The sequence below is a fragment of the Ornithorhynchus anatinus genome, chromosome 8, assembly GCF_004115215.2.
Source record: "Ornithorhynchus anatinus isolate Pmale09 chromosome 8, mOrnAna1.pri.v4, whole genome shotgun sequence".
Classification (NCBI taxonomy): domain Eukaryota; kingdom Metazoa; phylum Chordata; class Mammalia; order Monotremata; family Ornithorhynchidae; genus Ornithorhynchus; species Ornithorhynchus anatinus.
Window position 1 is genome coordinate 51,953,478 of NC_041735.1, and position 20,784 is coordinate 51,974,261.

The following is a 20,784-nucleotide window of genomic DNA, read 5'->3' on the forward strand; positions in this document are numbered from 1 at the left end:
GTTCCTTGTGGGTAGGGATTCTGTCTACTATCTGTATGGCACTCTCCTGTGTACTTAGTACAATACTCTGCACATAGTAAATGCTCAACAAATACCATTGATTTATGTGTGAGTAAAGGCTCAGTTCTTCTGTAACCCATGCTTACACTACTTCTTTGGGTCTGACAAAGATGAACTGTCTGATGCAGCATAAAGCAATGTCAAAGGAAACAGTTGTAAGTGGGCGGTGTAAACATGAATAAGTGCTAGAACATACGTTTTCCGTAATTCAGCGTTCTGCAAGAGTGCAATCCCCTCACTGTTGGAGAAGTGTGTATTTACATAACCAATCACCACTGATTTTGCCTTTAAGTAGTGCTAAGGGATGCCATTAGTTTATGAGGCTAGGTGGGGATAGTAGAATAATGCCCCATGGAGAAAGCAAATCATGACCAGATTTTTGGATAGATATGATTGAATATATATTTTGCTTCCTCCCACTCCCTCCTTGTCTCTTTTTTTCTCCCACCACACAATGTATTTTTCAGATAAAATGATTTCCAGCTTCAGGACAGGTGTCTCCTGGTTGTGGATTTCATTCTTCATGCACTGTAAGAGTCAGTTTATCAGACTCAGCTCTGGGTTCTTTCTTTGGGTCAGGGTTCTTCTGATCAAGAGTCCCACTCCTTGTTGAGATGGGGTGAAATAATGTATCAGAATATGAAAAAGGACCTCCTCCAGTTTTCCCTTTTTTTGCATGTCATTTTTATCTTGGGAAATATTTAGATGTAGTAGCCAAATGGAATCCCCGTAATGAGGGGCAGCCATTTGAACACAGTGGAATTTGCCTATGTTCTCTCACTTACCATACTAAAACTCATAGCTGACAAGCTTCCATGTAAAATGGAATATTGTTTTTTCTTGAATGTGCCTTTAAACATCTCAAGGGGTGTGTAAAATCAAGCAACAAAATCAAGATAAAAAGGAGTAAAGTCCATTGAAACTAAAAAAAAATAAAAAGAAAATACAGCCTTGAAAATAAGCATTGGCCAACATGCTAGGGCCTAAAATAAAAAAAGAGGTTTTTATAAAAATCTGGCAGCAAGCCAAAAGTGTAAAATTTTTTTTGTTTAACTGGAAATCTGTGTTTTGTTGGGAAGAAATCTGACTGCATTTGCTTCAGACAGATGCTGTTCTTTTACTCTAATAATAGAGAGGCAAGGGAAGGAAGTGTCAATGGGCGAGAAAGTAATAATATTGGTAAATGTGAGAGGAGCCAATGCAAGTTGTGCATACTGAACAGAATTTTTATGGGCTTAATGATTTTTTTCTTGGCAATTTGCAAAGCAAATCTACCATCTTGCCTCATCTCCAGAGTAAATATCCTTGTTTTGCCCATGCTTGTTCATAAGGCAACGTTATATAAAGATCATCTAGATTAGTGCATAGACCACAAAGAGTTTCTTGTATGACCATAGCATAGATCATAGCATTTATTATTTTGATGCTGAAAAATAGCATTTGATTAGTACAGTGCTTTTCCCACAATAAGCACTGAATAAATACTATTGAATAAATGAGAAAGTTAAAATTGTGAGGAAACAATTCAAACTGAATTGTTACCATTTTATTTTCTCTAAAGTCTTGGAATTTATTACAGAAGAATAAATGAGAGAACAAGCATTCACTGTTTTATCTTAAGTGAATATTAGGCTTATTCTTGAGTATCTTGTGGAGACATATTTAAGTACACATATAAGAATATGTATGTAGTTTCCAATCCATCCTTTAGATAAGCAGCACTAGATGTTTCAAAGTAGGGAATCCCTATATCCTGTAATTCAGCTAACTGGCTGTAAATTGCTTTAAGAAAAGCCCTGAATTAGCTTGTCCAGTTCCCTGCAAAAAATACCACTGATTGACATGTTTAGTTTCCCTGGAGTTATCATGCCAAAAGTTCCAAACCAAGTTCCCATTTCTCATTGCCTTTCAACACATCCTCTCTCCTCCCTCTTTTCTTCGCACTTGTGTAACATGTTGCCTGAGGTTTGCCTGTGGTCATCTGTCCTGTGTCACCCAAATGCAAGACCCGTAATGGGTTCTGCTTTAGAAGTGCAAGGATGCAGGAGAGAAACCCAGTAAGTTTTGGTGATCCCATTTAGGTTGGGTTGCCTAAAGTGAGGAATGAGGCCAGGTTTGGATTTGTTTAGTATTCAGAAATTTCTGGAGAATTGGAAATGACTTCAAGAAAGACCCTACCAAATTTTGCTCTGTTAACATCATTTAAGGGACAGTGAAATTATGAAGTTTGTGACAGTACCTCAGATGTCACACTGTGGTCCCCTGACCCTTAAAAGAGGAGCTGTGGAGATGCCTCAAGGGCACCCAAACCTAGTCTGAGCCTGGTAGTGTTCACTGGGGCCACCCCACTGAACCTGTATGCTAACCTGCTGCCACGAGAAGCAGCGTGGCTCAGGGAAAAGAGCACGGGCTTTGGAGTCAGAGGTCATGGGTTCAAATCCCGGCTCGGCCACTTGTCAGCTGTGTGACTTTGGGCAAGTCACTTAACTTCTCGGTGCCTCAGTTACCTCATCTGTAAAATGGGGATGAAGACTGTGAGCCCCACGTGGGACAATCTGATTCCCTTGTCAACCCCAGCGCTTAGAACAGTGCTCGGCACATAGTAAGTGCTTAACAAATACCAACCTAGGGAATGGGAAGCAAAATGACTATCCGAAGGTATACTGGATGAGGGAAAAACTCCACTCCTATGCCAAAACAGTCAGCTCCCTTCCCCCATCCCCCCAATTTTAATTGATATACTGAATATTTATTAGGGGTTGTCTGGAGTACAGGCGATGTAAATTCTCAAATCCCCACTGCATTCTTTTTAATGTTGATAAGCTCAGGATCAATATTTAGATATTAAGGAGAGCCAACAATTCACTGTTACTCCAGCGAAGAAGGTTTTAAGACAAGATGATTAAAGGTTTGGAAATTAGGAAAGGTTAAAGAAATCAGCAGTTGTTTAGTGGCCAAATGATATCCCTTTAGGGAGAGTGAGGTGGACATTCTTGTTAAGCCATCAATAGGCGTTAGGTTGATGGCAGAACCATTAGAATGTATATATTTGCACAATCTAAATACCTTTAAAATGTCCTTAAGATTTGTTTGGTAACCTTTAAATGTAGAGAACCCCATGCCCTCCTCCCCACTGCCCCCCACCAACAAGGCTGTATACTAAATGGTGGATTTGGTCCCAGTGTGAGGACAGCCATGTTTCCTGAGTTACGAGGTGGCCTCTGGAACCCTTCCAGCATCACAGCCCTGGTGACACCCCCAGTACTCCGCCATGCCATGCTACAGTGAGTGGCAGGGGTTTAAGAATGGGCAGTGGAGAGTGGCAGGCTTATAGTAATAATAATTATGATTTTTGTTAAGCACTTACTCTGTGCCAGGCACGTTCTAAGCACTGGGGTAGATACAAGATAATGGGGTTGGCCACAGTCCTAACCCCATTTTACAGATGAGGGAACTGAGGCACAGAGCAGTAAAGTGACTTGCCCAAAGTCACACAGCAGACAAGTGGTGAAGTCAAGATTAGAACCTATGACCTTCTGACTCCCAGGCCCATGCTCTGTCCATTAGGCCACTTATCTGCTGCCTCTCATAGTGCCTCTCCCTCCATAGGAGCTATGGAGATTGTGTCGCCTGCTCATGTCTCTGAACCAAGGGTGTGGTTGGAAAAAGAAAGGTCTTGGAAAATGACTGTGCCAGAAGTGTGGCTCCCTGGTGAGCTATAATGCTATCCCCTCCCTCCCTCCCTCCCACCTCCAACCCTAAGTCCCACAGCATTTGTTCACTCATTCAATCAGTCATATTTATTGAGTGCTTACTAGGTGCAGAGCACTGTACTAAGTACTTGGGAGAGTACAATATAACAATAAACAGACACGTTCCCTGCCCATAACGAGTTCAAGGCACTTTTGTACGTATCTGTAATTTATTTATATTAATGTCTCTCTCCCCCCAAGCTGTAAGCTTGTTGTGTGTAGGAAATGTGTCTGTTTATTGTTATAGTGCATTCTCCCAAGTGCTTAGTACAGTGCTGTGCACACTTTAAGCATTCAATAAATACGACTGACTCCAAACTCCTACAGCGCAATGAGAGTTGACTATCTAGGTGTGTGTCTGGGCTCATATTCTGTATTTGTTTTTCTGCTCTGGAATGATGACAATAAAGGCAATGAATGCATATAACCTTTTTTCTTCCTCCTCTGCCAGCGTGACTGCTATTAGTATGCAGTGCAGTTTGAAACAAAAATGTCAGAGAGATCCATCCCTTTTAAATATATATTTTTAATAAATATTTTGTTCTGTGTTCCAGTAAGGGATAAGGAGAAGAAAAAGTTCGCGGCACTCACCCCTGATATTGGAGTTCGGGAGCTCAGACAAGAAGAGGGCTTCCTGGCCCATTTGCCTTTTGGGACTTAAGAGGGGAGCATTATTAATACCCAATTTGATGATAACTGGACAGAAGCAGGGTGGCATGACAAAGTATGAGACAAAACCTGAACTAGAAGGTCTTCTTCATTGTACTTTGTCCTTTTAAAATCCAATATTCCACTGGATTTTGCATGAGCCATTTTTACCCTTTTCTCACCTTTGGCTCCCTTTCTCCAATGTTTCTTTGCAGGCCATGAACAGATAAAGAGGATTTTTATTCCCTGAAGGGTGCCCAGTTTACTGTGGAGAGTTGTTACTTTCATTTGTAAAATTGTACACTTTGAGTGATAACTTCCAGGCTTGAGTGCCCAAAGTATCCTTGATTTTCACCACATTATTCTTTTTTTCTCATTCTAATAATTAGTATTAAGTGGTTACTTTGTGTCAGATACTCTACTAAACAATGGGATAGATACAAGATAATGGTCATAGATAATCTTTTTCCTCAAGTCAGAGATAGTCCAGGTCCCATGTTGGGGGCACAGTCAAAGTGAGAGGCACAGTTAAGTGACTTGCCAAAGGTCGCACAGCAGACTAGTGGTGGAACCAGGATTAGAACCCAGGTCCTCTGACTCCTGGACCCATGCTCTTTCCTTTAGGCCATGTTGGTTATTAATTTATTTTTTTAATGGTTTTTGTTAACTGCTTACTATGTGCCAGGCACTGTACTAAGTGTTGAAAGCCCCCCTCCCACCCCAGCAAATCTATCTGGAGTAGCTTTTTTCTTTCTCTTTGTAAATCTGGTTTCTATAATTATATATGAAGAAGAGCTTTAGCTCATTATTTTACTGCCTAATATTTTTCTTCAATAAATTTGAAGTCGATTTCAGAGGATTAACTCCTGATCTGATCATTCATGTCAAATACCAATCTCATAGAAAGCTTTAGGAGAATGCTTTTCTTGACTGAATAATTAGTAGGGTTACTTATTGAGTATATTACTCTAGTGTACCAGATACTTGAGCCAAAAACTATTTGTGCTTGGAAATGTGACCAGAGTTTAGTCAGTAAAGTAGAAAAATGCAGTTTATGTAAATAATGCAATTATTTGGTTCAGCACCATATAAAGTATGTAAAGTCATTCCACAGTGTACAAATTCAGAATCTTGAGGAAGGTTAATCAAAGTCACTGGTGATTTAAATTAACATATTGTTTATATTTATGAGTTTCTTCTGTAGCTGAAAATAGATCATCTTAAGAAACAGACTACATTAAAAAAAATACAATTGCATATTAGTAATTTCATTCCTTATATTTAGATACAGTGCTAATACCCAGCAGGATGTTACTGTACATGTATTGTGTTGCCCACAATCTTTTGATTTTTTTAATATATTCAGCCATGGTCCCTGGAAATTAATATCTTAATGTCGATGTTAGACTTTTCCAGTCCGGTGACTTGTTGAGTACTAAACCTAAAGTTTCATTAAATCCATAAATCTATATGAATTAATCCATAAATCCACATTAAATAAATGACTTCTAGGTTTTGAGGATCTTGATTAAAAAGTGATTTAGGGCGCTTTTATCTAAAATCTATTTTCTCTAATTTTTCTGTGGTCTATGTGGAATAAAATTACTCAATATTAGGAAACCACTCCAGTGTCTTCAGAATTTCATGAACAAATGTAACAGTATGTTCTATTTACAAGAATGAAAGAAAAAATTTATCCCGAAAAATTTTTTTTTCCAGAATAAGTGTAAATCTTAGGAAATTCAAAGTGTAGAATGAAAAAAAAGTTGTGGAATTTAAGTGTTTATTATGTAACAAATACTTTACTAAGAGCTGTGGTAGATACAAGAAAATCAGGCTGGACAGAGTCCCTACCTCACATGGGACTCAGAGTCTAAATTAGAAAGAGAACAGATATTGAATCCCCATTTTACAGATGTGTACACTGAGGCACAGAGAAGTTAAATGACTTGCCTAGGGTTAAACAGCCAACAAGTGGTAGAGCTGAGATCAGACCTTAGGTCCTCAGACTTGCATGCTGCTTCTCTAATTTTACGGAACTATTCTTAAGCACCACAGTCCTGAAGGAATTGGCAGTTTCGTTTTCTTTTCAAAATAGGAGTTATTGTTTCTGCTAGTTGATTACATAATTTAGGTTAGCATTTTTACATGGCAATTTAGAGTAATACTTAAGCAGATTCTCTTAACATTCCGAGGTATAATTCAACCTACTAAATTCACCAATTTAAATCATGTGAATTCAACATCTCAGAAGACCAAGCAAGAGCTCTGGTGGCTTTCAGTTCAGTTTTATGTCTCATCTCTTTAACCTCAGAAACTCGAATTGCCTATGAACGATGAGTTCTTTAAAGAACTTCTCAGTAAGTACATTTTGAAGATGATTTGTGTGCAGGAAAGTATTAGCAAGGACAAAAGTGATGGTTCTACTAGTATAGTCCTAATAGCCTTGCAGCTTTTGAGTATTCGCTGCCATCTAGCGTTACTTTAAAATTTGGGCACATTTAGTATGATCAGGACGGTTTTCGTTGTGAATTAGGATTGCCACAGAATACTGAAATCAACAGGAGACACACTGAGGCTTTACATTGTTTAAAGTCACGCTTTCGAGCACAAGCTGACTCTGTAGTATGTTGATGGTGTAATTTTGAATATTAAGCTAAAAATTGAAAGGAACTAAAAGCTTCCAAATCCCCATTGATAATCATTGCTACATTCCTTAATTTTTTATACATCACGTTGTATGTGCCCAAGTGTTTATCACCTAGTAAATGCTTAACAAACACCACTCTTATTACTATTAGTGATAATAGTTATTAACCCTGGGCCACGTCCTCCCGCGGTCCTGGAATGCCCTCCCTCCTCGCCTCCGCCAAACTAATTCTCTTCCCCTCTTCAAAACCCTACTTAAAACTCACCTCCTCCAAGAGGCCTTCCCAGACTGAGCTCCCCTTCTCCCTCTACTCCCTCTACCGCCCCCCTTTCACCTCTCCACAGCTTAACCCTCTTTTCCCCCCATTTCCCTCTGCTCCTCCCCCTCTACCTTCCCATCCCCTCAGCACTGTACTCGTCTGCTCAACTATATATATTTTCATTACCCTATTTATTTTGTTAATGAAATGTACATCGCCTTGATTCTATTTAGTTGCCATTGTTTTTACGAGATGTTCTTCCCCTCGACTCTATTTATTGCCATTGTTCTTGTCTGTCCGTCTCCCCTGATTAGACTGTAAGCCCGTCAAACGGCAGGGACTGTCTCTATCTGTTGCCGACTTGTTCATTCCAAGCGCTTAGTACAGTGCTCTGCACATAGTAAGCACTCAATAAATGCGAATGAATGAATGAATGAATAATGATGAATTAAATGCCTTCCAAGTTTCCTTCCTTTCAGTACAGTTGGCAGACACTGAAAGTAATAATAATAACGATGGTATTTGTTAAACACTCTTCTGAGCACTGGGATAGATACAAGATAAGTTGGAAACAACCCCTGTCCCACATAGGTTTCACAGTCTTAATCCCCATTTTACAGATGAGGGAACCAAGGCGCAGAGACATTAAGTGACTTGCCCAAGGTCACACAGTAGTCAAGGCACAGAGTCACATAATAGTGGTACAAAGTCCAATACTACTTGCCTCCCTAAAATTTGGAGATCTACTGTTCAAAAGAAAAAGGAGTTGGTGGTCTGCATATTAACTAGCAAATGAGAGTATCATTTTTCTGGGATTGTTCAATATAGTCCTGCCTGAATAAGACTAGCTCTTAAGAGCTCCTCTCAAACTCCGTGATTCTCTGATTCTCCTAGTTTCAAAAGAACAGAAAAAGCAACGCTATCAGAATCAGACAAGGGCAGTGCAAAATGACTTGACCATAGCTCTTGCCCAGAGTTCAGCAATACTACTTTTGAGCTGTGCTTGCTTCTATGACTTTAGGTAAAAGTGACTGTAGGTTACTGTTGGTTACCTTCCTTCTGGCTTTTTGAATTTGGGTAAAAATATATCCCCATGTTATTCCAGAATACAGTTTTTTGATTTGCAACTCCGAAAGAGTCATGGAATGAGAATGGGCAATTTACCTACCCCATCCGTCTGCATTTAGGTTCAAATGGGAACACGGGCAGAGCCAAGCTAGAGTAGACCAGTGCTGCATCTAATCCAGGATTGTTCTGTCTCTAACATTGGCATAGGGTGTTTGGATCAATAGGTCCTGTGATGATTCCCTGAAAGTGGAATTGGAAGTGTCCCATGGCTTGGAAATATCATAGTGGCCCACAGAAGGGAAGTGTTAGGCGACTCTGGTTAAATAGTCTTTCTCTTTTAACGGCCTGGCTTAAAATAGAAGTGTTCCGGAATTGGAGTCACATCTTGGGAAAGAGACCTGATGTGTTCATTTCCTTGGCTCTGTAGTGTGGGGATGGCTGGAGAGGGAGAAGAGAAGGAGGGAAGGGGGATTAGGAGGCTTTGGTGGCGTCGGCAGTAAGAGAAGGGTCTCCTTTGCCTTCTCCCTCCTTCTCCTCCTCCTCCTTTTTTCTCTTCCTCCCTCTCCCTTCCCATAGGTATTTTTCACCAACCAAATGACTGCAACTCCGACCTAGGATAGGCCAGTTGAAGCAGGAGAGCTACTGGGTGGTCTGGGTGATAGCAGCCAGCAGCCCAGGGCTTGGAAGCAGCATGGTAACTCCTCAGATCAAAGAAATGAACCCAGCTTCCAACTCCAGTTTGTTTGGGGAACATTCCCCTAGGCTGTCTAGGCAAACTGGGCCCAAGGTGGATGAGGTGGATGGTTTCTCTGCCCCCCATCCCCTCTCCCTGCTCATTCTCACTGAGTCCCACTGTGGGAATCTCACAGATGTCAAGGCCAGGTCATGGGCTGAGCCCTGCCAGAGGGGCAGGAACCGGAACTGACATCTCAACTTTTTTTGGCTGTTTTGCTGCTCTAAGATGCAGTGTAGGCTATAATGTGGCTGCTCACCCTGCCAAAAAATTGGCTTTGTTTCCTTGGATGACACAATTCAGTGAGGGGTGATGAACCCCTAGGGCCACATTACTGAGTTATCACTTTATGTCGCAGAAGCTGATGAAAACACTTTGGGACTGTTAGCTTGGAAAAACTGAGCATTCTTTTGAAAAAATTACAAAAGGTCACCTTGGGCATTTTTATGTTTTCTCATTTGGACACTCTATAATATTGTAATGTTTGATCTATAAAACCACATGATATGGATTATTTTAAAGGATTTTAAAGTGGTTCAAAATATTGAAGACAAAACATAATTTGTGATAAAATTGATATATGAAAATTACGTTCAGTTGCTTTTATTGAGCATTTATTATGCAGGCAGTCGTGCTGTTGGCCCTTTGGGAATTGGGAAACCTGGAATTTCTTCCTGATTCTGGCCATTGTTGGCCCAAATGGGTGAAGACTTCCCATGGATTTTGCAGGCAGGTGCATTCCTGTCTGCCTACTTGCTTTTGCCCTCCTTCCCTCAAAGATAACATGACTCTCAGGAAGGAAAGGGTGTAAGTGGTGCTGTGCAAGCCACTAGCACTAGAATCAATTACTCTGCTTGGGTTCTCAATTCTGAAATCTCAGAACTGAAGCTAATCTGGTATTCCTGATAGACTCCAGCATGGTGTGGAAAGAACTGTACTAGGTGCTTAGGAAAATAAACTTAATCAGTGGTGTTTATTGAGGGCTTATTTTGTGTAGAGCACTGTACTAAGCTCTTGGGAGAGTAATAATAATAATTATGGTATTTGTTAAGCACTTGCTATGTGCCAGGCACTGTACTAAGCACTGGGGTGGATACAAGCAAATTGGATTGGACACAGTCCCTGTCCCACATAGGGTTCATAGTCTCAATCCCCATTTTACAGATGAAGTAACTGAGACACTGAGAAGTCAAGTGACTTGCCCAAGGTCACAAATCATACAAGTGATGGAGTGCAATATAAAAGATTAAGTAGACATGTTCCCTGCCCACAATGAGCTTAAAGTCTAGAGGGGGAGACAGATATTAATATAAATTATTATATATAATTCATAGTCATGTACATAAGTGCTGTGGGGCTGAGTGTGAATATGCCCAAAGGTAATTCATCCAAGTGCAAAGACAAGATTCAAATGCATAGATGTAAAGTACAAGCCCTGCCCTTGCAGAGCTTAGAGTGAAAAGCATCATTGCATAGTGAAAAAGGCACAGGGCTGGGAGTCAGAGGAGCTGTGTTCTAATTCTGGCTTCACCTGTCTGCTGTGTGACCTTTGGAAAATCCCTTAACTTCTCTGTGCCTCAGTTACCTCATCTGCAAAATGGGGATTAAGACTGTGAGTTCTACGTGGGACAGGGACTGTCCAAACTGATTATGTTGCCTCTACTCCAGTGCTCAGTACAGTGCCTGTCACATAGCACTTAACAGATGCCATAATTATTACTCTCCCACATGCTTAGTATAGTGCTCTGCACATAGTAAGAACTCAATAAATATTGATTGACTGATTCAGAGATGAACAAAGCTTAAAGTGCAAACATCTACCTTCTAGACTGTAAGCTCATTGTGGGCAGGGATAGTGTCTGTTATATTGTGTTTTACTCTCCTAGGTGCTTAGTACAGTGCTCTGCACACAGCAAATGCTCAATAAATACAATTGATTGATGCAGTGGGAGCTGATTGAGGCAGGGAAACTGGTGAAAACTCAAACCAGGGTAGTGGCCTTAAGGATGGAGAGGAAGGGTGGATCTAGGAAGTATGGAAAAAAAATCCAGGAGAATTTTAGCATCAGAGCGAATGTCTCAGGTAAAAGACAGAGAGTCAGAGACAAGTTGGGGGAAAGTTGGGAAGGAGAGTGAGTTTAGGAAGGAAGAAGAGTTCACTTTGAGTTATGTTGAATTTAAAGTGTTGTCAGAATTCTCAGGGATGATGCCCTGGAAACAAGAGGAAATATCAGATTTAGTGGGAAAAGATAAGAAGAAGGTAGATAAGAGGTGGAGCTGATTAGGGAATGATAGAGCATTCCAGGTGCAGCTACCTCTTCAAACTGAAACCTGTTCATTCTAATTAAGGGAATTTTTCAGGCAATTAAAGAAGATGGCTGTGAGAGGTAAGGTGAAATGCCTTGGAAAGAGAGAGTTGGTGACCATTAGATTGCAGTAGCTTTTTTCAAATTTAGTTGCATTCTTTCACTGCATATTGAAGAAATGTATGAGGAAGATTAATGAAACTACAGACTCTCATGGCATCTCTTTTGCTATGAACATTTATTCTGTTGATTGGTTTGATGCACTAGATGTGCAGCCCAGTCTGGAGGCTGGAAATTAGTATGGGAAGAATAGGCTAGAAAGCCTTATTGCGTATGAGCCAGGCCTATTTGATGAGTTGAAAGGACAGTTTTTCATCTGAATTATTCAAATATAAAATACTAAGTTGACATTGCTAAACCAAAGATCTGGGTCTAATTTGAAATGAATACTTTAGTATCTGGTTTCAAACCTCTCCAAAATAAGGATTGTGAAATGAATCCACAGACACACTGCTGGAAGGTAAATACTAAGAGGGATGGTGGGCTTTACTTATGTGTTTCTTTTAGCATGTAACTTCAACTCAGATCGTGAAGAAGGTTTCAGCTCAGGATGTCACTTTGTAGCTGAGAGAAGATTAATAAAGTGATGTGTAATTTTCAAAGACATTCTGCATCAACTAGAGCTGTGTGAAGAGCCAAAGGGGGCTGCTGTTTTCTGTTCTAATGGAGTTAACAGTCCCTTTGAAGTCACGGGGTGTTTCTTAATGCATGCTTGGAAACAGCTGAGTCCGAATAGCAGCTAATACAAAGTGAGCACAGTTGGAAGCCTCAGAATTCCACTGTTGTAATATGTGAGATCAGGGTTAGCCTCAGTCAGAGGATTAGTTATAAATGATTCAAGTAAGTGTGTGGTTGGGGATTGCTGATAAAAACAATTACAAACAAAAAGAAACAGTTTATGGACTTTGGAATTGCTTTAATTTAGATTCTGCACTTCTTTTTTGAAATCTAATTTCATCCGTGTAGAAAATTGGTTTTAAAACATTTTGAGCTGAGGAATTAAGGACTTAAAGTGTGATAATAGAAAGCCCAGTTCAGCCAATTTTCACTTTGCCATTTGGCTAGACTATTACTAGGAAAATTAGGGAATTTTTGTCCAACAGGAGAATATTCAGATTTAGAAGAAACTGTATATGCATGCCTGCAGCATCAAAACTGGTGAGTACTGCAGTGAATTTTCTTACACTCTAGATTTGTAGGGAAATTAGGTATATGCAGAATTTTTTTTTAATGCCAACTAGTTACAATGTCCAAAACAGAACTCCTCATCTTTCCACTCCAACTCTGCCTTCCTCCTGCCTTCCCTTCACTGTAAAGAATATCATCATCCTCCCTGTCTCACAAGCCTGTAACCTTAGCATTATCCTTGACTCCTCTCATTTAACCCACATATTCAATCTGTCACCAAATCCTGCTGGTTCTGCCTTGACAACATCGCTGAAATCTGCCCTTTCCTCTCCATCCAAACTGCTACCACGTTAATCCAACCATTTACCCTAAGGTCCTCCTTTGACGAGTGCATCAGCCTCCTTGCTGACCAGCTGCCTCCTGTCTTTCCCCAGTCCAGTTCATACTACATTCTGGTGCCCAGATCTTTTTTTGAGAAAAACCCTTCAGTCCATGTTTCCCCACTCCTCAAGAACCTCCAGTGGTTGCCCATCCACCTTCGCATCAAACGGAAACTCCTTACCTTAGATTTGATCACATTTAGTCACTTTGCTCCCTCCCAGCATATCTCCCTGATTTCCTAGTACAAACCTGCCTATATCTCTTGGCTCCTCTAATGCCAAGCTATGCACTAGAACTCAATCTCGTTTATGTTGCTGCCGACTCCCTGCCTCTGTCTGGCCTGGCATACCCTCCCTCTTTTTGTCCAACAGACAGTCACTCTCCTCACCTTCAAAGCCTTGTTGAAGACACCTCTCCTTCAGGAGGCCTTCCTTAAGGCCTCATTTCCTCTTCTCCAACTCCCCTCTGTGTCACCCTCACACTTGGAGTTGTTCCCTTTATTCACCCCTTCCTCATCTGCACATGTCTGTCATTTATGCATTTATTTTCGAGTTGATCTCCCCCTCTAGTGATGTCTGTACTCTCCCAAGTGCTTAGTAGAGTGCTCTGCACACAATAAGTGCTCAGTAAATGCCATGGATTAATTGACTGATTTATGGGGTAGATCATTTAAGATTTGATTCTGGGGTTGGTAAAAGGGTCATTTGGGGTTTGGAGGCTAAAGTTAGATAGCTTTTTTAATGGTACAAAATCTGTTTTTATGAAGTTAGGTAATATATGCATGTTTGTAATTTGCAGTGTGTTCACAGTAAGTGGAATAAACTGATTCCATTATTTTGGTTACTCTTGCAACCATTTTTTGACAGTGGAATTGACTTGTAATTAGGTTTTAAGAATCTTATATTTAATCCCCTCTCCCCATGTTTAACATGATATAAATTGATCCTTCTCATAGGCATTAAGAAAATAATTTTTATTCCATCATTATACATTTTGAAGAAATAAAATTGACCAGTGAGTTTTTTTTTTTTTTAGAAAAACAGCTTTAGAAGAGGAACTTAAAATTCTCACGAGTGTGGTTAGCATAGCTTTATTTGGCAGTGCAACATTCAGAGGAACAGTTGACTTGAAATTTTCTGAAGTTCCTTTTATCTTGTCACATTTGCAAAACTAATAGCCTTGTCATGACAGAGAAGCAGTATGACCTAGTGGAAAGGACATGGGCCTGGGAGTCAGAGGACCTGGCTTCTAATTCTGACTCCACCATTTGACTGCTGTGACCTTGAGCAACTCACTTAACTTCTCCATGCCTCTGTTTCCTCATCTGTAAAGTGGGGATTATGACTGAGCCCTGTGTGGAACAAGGACTATGTCCAACCTGATTAGCTTGTATCTGCCCCAGTGCTTAGTTCAGTGCCTGGAACATAGCATAATGAGCATTTAACAAGTACCATTTTTAAAAAATATACTGTTTGCCTAGGGGAATACTGATTAATTTTTGTACTTTATGAATTTCAAAGCCTCTGTATGTTTTCAAATGATATAAATCCTTGCTTGTAGAGCTCCTAAATGATTTATATGAAAAATGTTTAAATCAGTCATTTAGTAGTATTTTTGAGCATTTGCTATGTGCAGAGTACTGAACTAACCTTTCTTCCACTGCTGCCTTTTTGGCAACTTAAGTCACTGAGTAAAGGGAGCAGAAGGGCTAAGGTAGGGCGATATATGGGCCAGGGCTCCTCTCCCACCACTGCTGGATCAGCACCTTATGCTTAGCTCCTGCAGACACAGGAACATGATCATCAACTTCAGGGCAAATCTGGGGTAGCACTTGATCACCTTGCCCACTCCTACCTCACCTCACTACTCTTCTACTACAACTCAACCCACACACTTCATTCCTCTAATAATAACCTTCTCACTGCACCTCCATCTTGTCTATCTCATTGCCGACCTGTCGCCCACATCCTACCTCTGGCCTGGAATATTCTCCCTCCTCGCATCAGACAGACAATTGCTGTCCCCACTTCAAAACCTTATTGAAGGCATATTTCCTCCAAAAAGCCTTCCCTGACTAAATCCTTCTCTCCTCTTCTCCCACTCCTTCTGTGTCACTCTTACTTGCTCCTTCATTCATCCTCCCTCCCATCCCCACAGCACATATGGACATACTTGTAATTTATTTATGTATGCATCCCTTTGCACTCTAACCCCCCCACTCCACAGCACTTATGTATAAATCTGTAATTTTATTTATTTGTATTGATTTCTGTCTCACCCCCTGTAAACTGTGAGCTTGTTGTGGGCAGGGATTATCTCTCTATTGTTGTATTGTGAATTGTGGAGGCTTTGTGAATTTTGTATGTGTTTGCAGCACACATTTTGTCTGGAACATTTGGGAACTGGGGAATGTGGGTCCAACAACTCTAGCCTGTGTGGATACCTCACACCGTAATGTTGGGAGAAATGGTTTGTGCTCTTGCACATGGTTACGTGTCTGCAGGGTTGGACATAAAAATGTTCAACAGCAGCAAATTTAAATTTGGGATAGAGAAGCAGCATGGCCTAGTGGATAGAGCTTGGGCTTAGGAGTCAGAAGGTCATGGGTTCTAATCCCGGCTCTGCCGTATGTCTGCTGTGTGACCTTGGGCAAGTCACTTGACTTCTCTGGGCCTCAGTTACCTTATCTGTAAAATGGGGATTGAGTCTGTGAGCCCCACATGGGACAGGGATTGTGTCCAACCTGATTTGTTTGTATCCACACCAGCACTTAGTACAGTGCTTGGCACATAGTAAGAATTTAACAAATACCACAATTATTATTATCATTATTGTTATTATTTAGCAAACATACAGCTCCTGCATTGGAGAACTAGGTTAACAAGAAAAGAGGGGGAAAAAGTATTTTCATTAAGTTCATGGGAGGCATAAAGGTCATGAAGTTCAAATTACAAGTAAAATACCAAACAGTAATTCATGTTTTTCAAAATTGCATCAGTTCTACACCAAAATAATATGAAATAAAATTGTCACACACCTAATTTTCCTCTTGTACTACAGTCCCCCTTGAGCTTGGATTAAGTTTCTTAAAGGTTTTCAAAGTTTTTTTTGGCTTTCCCACATGCTGTGCCTCTTGGGCTTTCTCTCAGGTACTTGACCCTCATGGGTCCCATCCCGTTCTCAACAAAGGTCTCCACTTCCTGGCTCCTTGTTTGTTAAGCATTCCCCTGCTTCCTTCTGCTCTCATCCCACCTTGTATTGGTTCAGCTCTGCCAATTTGTCTGGCTGGAAGCCCTTTTAAATCAGGCAAGAGCGTGAAGGCTGAAAATATACCAGTGGCTGTTTGGGTTATAGTTCCGATCTTTCAGCACATATAAGCTAGGCACCTTATTCTAATGAAAAGCAAATATTAGTCTTTAAAGGTTTGGCTCACAGGGATTTTTGTGATATGCTGTATAATATTTAATATTAACCTTTCAAATTCACCTGCCCTCCACATGCCTAGAACCCGAAAGGATTGGGATAAAGGAAATCAAGTAAAGGTATTGGAAGAAATTTAATATAGCCTACCTATCTCTTCTGCTATCTTTTTGTTAGTTTTCATGGAACTCATATTTATGGAAGATAGCATAGTTGGCTGCAGACTGATAATAATTACTGACTGGCCAAAATTATCTGATTTATTAGTCAGAGAATCGCTTTGTTAACCCAAGAACTTCTGTGATAAACTCATAGAGGTAAGTTGTTCCTAGTTTATGTGAGAAGGCATGGTGGGGAAAAAGCAATCGATTCTATTTATTGAACACTTACTATGTGCAGAGCACTTACTAAGTGTTTGGGTGAGCATAGTATAACAGAGTTGGTAGACAAGTTCCCTGCCCACAACAAGCTTATAGTCTAGAGCACAAAGGGGAGAATTTCCCTTAGGACAAAAATTTCTTGCTCTGTAGCCTTCTCAACATTACTAGGTTTCCTGTAGTGGTGTTTTTTCAGCGGCTTCCAATTTTAGTTTTCATTCATTGGTATCCTGCTGCTGTTGTCAGGCATATGACTGGCAGGTGAACAGTGGGGTCACTGGGCTGGAAAATGTAATTGCAGGTGCTCAGATTGGGACTGAGTGAGCTGTGTAAAGAATCACCTGACTCGCGATGGTTCATTCTGTTCATAGTTAAAACTTTTTCTGTCATTATAAGAGGAATGATCTTAGCTGATTGGGCATTGAAGGAAGTTAGAGAGTACTTTTATGCATAAATTCTTATTTTCTTTCAAGGAATGAGAGCAAAAATAAAAACGTTTTCCTGACTCACATTTTCTCTTATGCATAGTTTTCATTTGATCAGAAAAATGAGGGTGGATGTATGTGCATAAGATAAATGTGATTTTTTTTTTTTTGACAGAAAAGTTCAGTAGAAAAATGTGGTATTTTTACCCAGATCTCCACTGGGCAAGCTTGACACTCACCAGTGGCTTGATGCAAGCAGAGATTATGTTGCACAAGCAAGGTTAACACTGTTTTGTGCATCCTTCTAGCCTGTCTCAAATTCTTACGTCAGTACAAACTGCTGATTAACAGAGAGCATTTCAGGCTTTTCCATCCAACTAATGTTATTCTCCACTTCGGGGCTGCCCTGAAGAGCTTTCCTATGGTCCCCCTGAATCTGGGCAGATGGACAGTAGGAGGAAGATGGAATCTCAAGGTCTGTTAGCACACTGGAGTGGCAGCTGTCAATCAAGAGACACCCATGATACCATTCCAAACCAAAGCCTTACCAACATGATCCCAATTTTGAATACCTGGAACAGTTGGCATAAAAAGCCAGGTTGAAGTCTTGTGAGATGGTGCAACAGGTAAATTGGTAAAGATGATTTGGGAAGGTCTTTTACTTTGAAAGTTATTACATTTAAGCACCTAAGTAAAAATAATGAGTTTATAAGATATTTTGGAGGAATGGAGACAGTGTGAGAATAGAACATTAGAACGACTTGGGTTCTAATCCTGGCTCCGTCACTTCTCTGCTGGGTGACCTTGGGCAAGTCACTTAACTTCCCTGTGCCTCAGTTACCTCATCTGTAAAATGGGAATTGATTATGATCCCCACATGAGACAGGGACTGTTTCCAACCTGATTTGCTGGTATCCACCCCAGCACTTAATACAGTGGCTGGCACATAGTAAACACTTAAATATCACAATTATTATCATTGTTATTATTAGTTATTTACTTTGATTTCAAAACAATCTGAGAAGTGAAATATGACTTTGTCACAAGTTAAATCCTTCCACCATTGTCTTCTCTAATTCATTTATTTTCAATCAGTCAGTAGTATTTATTGAGCACTTACTGTACTCAGAGCATTGTCTAAATGCCCTGGAGAATACAATACATGAGAGCTGGTAGAACATGCTGGGTGGGGAATAGACATTAAAATATGGATTTGTATATAAGTGCTTGTAGAGCTGAGGGTGCATTGAATATCAAGTGCTTAAAGGGTACATATCCAAGTGCATAAGTAACACAGAAGGGAGAAGGAGTAGGGGAAATGACAGCTTCACTAGGGAAGGCCTATTGGTGGAGATGAACTTTTAATAAGGATTTGAAGGTGGGGATTGTGACTGTCTGCTGGATATGAAGGAAGAGGGATTTCCAGGCTAGAGACAAGATATGGGCATGGGGTTGGTGGTGAAATGGACTAGATTGAGGTACAGTCAGTATATTGGCAGTGGAGAAGAGAAGCATGTGGGCTGGGTTGTAGTAGAAAGTCAAATGCTTTAAATGTAGTAGAAAGTAGAATGCTTTAAAGCCTGTGTCTTGTCTTATGCTGTCGAGTCATCTCCGACCTATGGCGACACCCTGGACACATCTCTCCCTGAACGACCCATCTCCATCTGCACGTTCTGGTAGTGTATCCATAGAGTTTTCTTGGTAAAAATATGGAAATAGTTTACCATTGCTTCCTTCCATGTAGTAAATACGAGTCTCTGTCCTTGACTCTCTCCCATGCCGTTGCTGTCCAGAAAAAGTGAGTTTTGCCTATGGTAAGGAGTTTTAATTTGATGCGGAGGTGGATGGGCAACCACTGGAGTTTCTTGAAGAGAGGGGAAACAAGGACTGAACGGTTTTGTAGAAAAATGATCTGGGCAGCAGAGTGAATAAATGCTTGCATAAACATGGTAGCAGTTTGACTGGAGAGGAAAGAGTGGATTTTAGCAGTGTTGTGAAGTTAAAACCGACAGGATTTGGTGACAGATTGAATATGTGGGTTATCAATCAAAAGTGTGTATTGAGCCCATCAGTGTTGGAGAGCACGGTACTAAGTGCTTGGGTGTGGACAGTAGAATTAGTAGTTGGCATGATCCTTATGATCCACTGAGGGAGGACATTAAAAATAAATTAAATAAAGGAAGAGGAAATAGAGTATAAATATACGCACATAGGAGCTGGGGCAGTGGATGAGTGCCCATTGTGCTTAAGTAGCACTCAAATGTCAGTCGGTGGGGCGATTAGCAGTGAATTTGGGGAAGCCTCATGGAGGAGGAGGAGATGGAGATGTACTTTGAGAAGGGTTTTGAAAATGAGAAGAGCAGTGATCTGTTGATTATGAAGGGGGAGGGGGTGAGCAAGAGGTCAGTGACAGTTGAGACCAGAGTGGGACAAAGTGAGTAGGTTAACTAGAAAGGAAGAAAACATACAAGCCGAGGAGAGATGGGAGAAGGGATAGTGTACTTTTCCCTGTCACTTTGGGGAAAGTATCAGTTGTTGACTTCTTAGAACAGCGCTTAGAACAATGCTTGGTGCATAGTAAGCGCTTAACAAATAGCGACATCATTATTATCACTCTGTTTCCTGTTCTACCCTCTAGATTGTAAGCTTCTTGTGGGCAGGAGACTTGTCTACCTACTCTGTTGTATTCTCACAAGCACTCGGGACAGTTATCTACACATAGTGATCAATAAGTGATTGATAAGCAGAGTGGATAAAGATGACTGAGTGCTTCAGTGGGTTCTGTTTGATGTGGAGAGGAATGGGCAGCCATTGGAGGTTTCTGGGGAGTAAGGATGTGTGTGCAGAATGACATTTTTGAAAAATTATCCTGGACGGAGAAAGTGGACTGGAGACAGGAGAGATTAGCGAGAAGACAGATGCAGTAATTAAATCAGGACATGGTAGGTGCCTGGATGAACATGGCTGCCGTTTGAATAGAGAGGAAGGGGAGGGCTTTGGAAATGTTGTGGAGGGGGAACCGGCAGGATTTAGCAGCGGATTGAATATGGGTGTTGAAAAAGAGAGAGAGGAGTCAAGGATAATACCAAGGTGACAGGCTAGAGAGACGGGAAGGATGGTTGGTGGTGTTGTCAGCTATAATAGGAAAGTCCCTAGTCGGATCCCAAATTCTAGATTTCTAAAGATGAAATTTTCATCTTAAACTATTAGCTGCCGATAGGAATGATGCTGTACATTTTAAGGATTGTTAGGAATTTTCATCTCTTGGTGAAAGGTCGGTGTCAAATTCCTTAGTGAGGTTACTGTGCCACTAGAGGGCACATGAGTATTAGTTGCTCATTTGTGGAACTGTGTTTCTCTAAATGCACTGAGAGAGCTGTCTTAAAAGTACATGCCTGCAACACACCAGAGGACCACGGAAATTCACGGAGAAAGGTTAAATGATGACTTGCAAAATGCCAGTGGAACACCATCCAGCTATTACTGGTTTTGCAGAAGTGTGGTTGGTGCTAGCAGTC

The 20,784-nt window shown here is 40.7% G+C and overlaps 1 protein-coding gene across 1 annotated transcript in view; it reads left to right on the forward strand.

Moving 5' to 3' along the window:
- Window positions 1-20,784, forward strand: part of ANO10 (anoctamin 10) — a 226,949-nt gene that overhangs the window by 56,015 nt on the left and 150,150 nt on the right. The gene's annotated exons all lie outside the window — the stretch shown is intronic.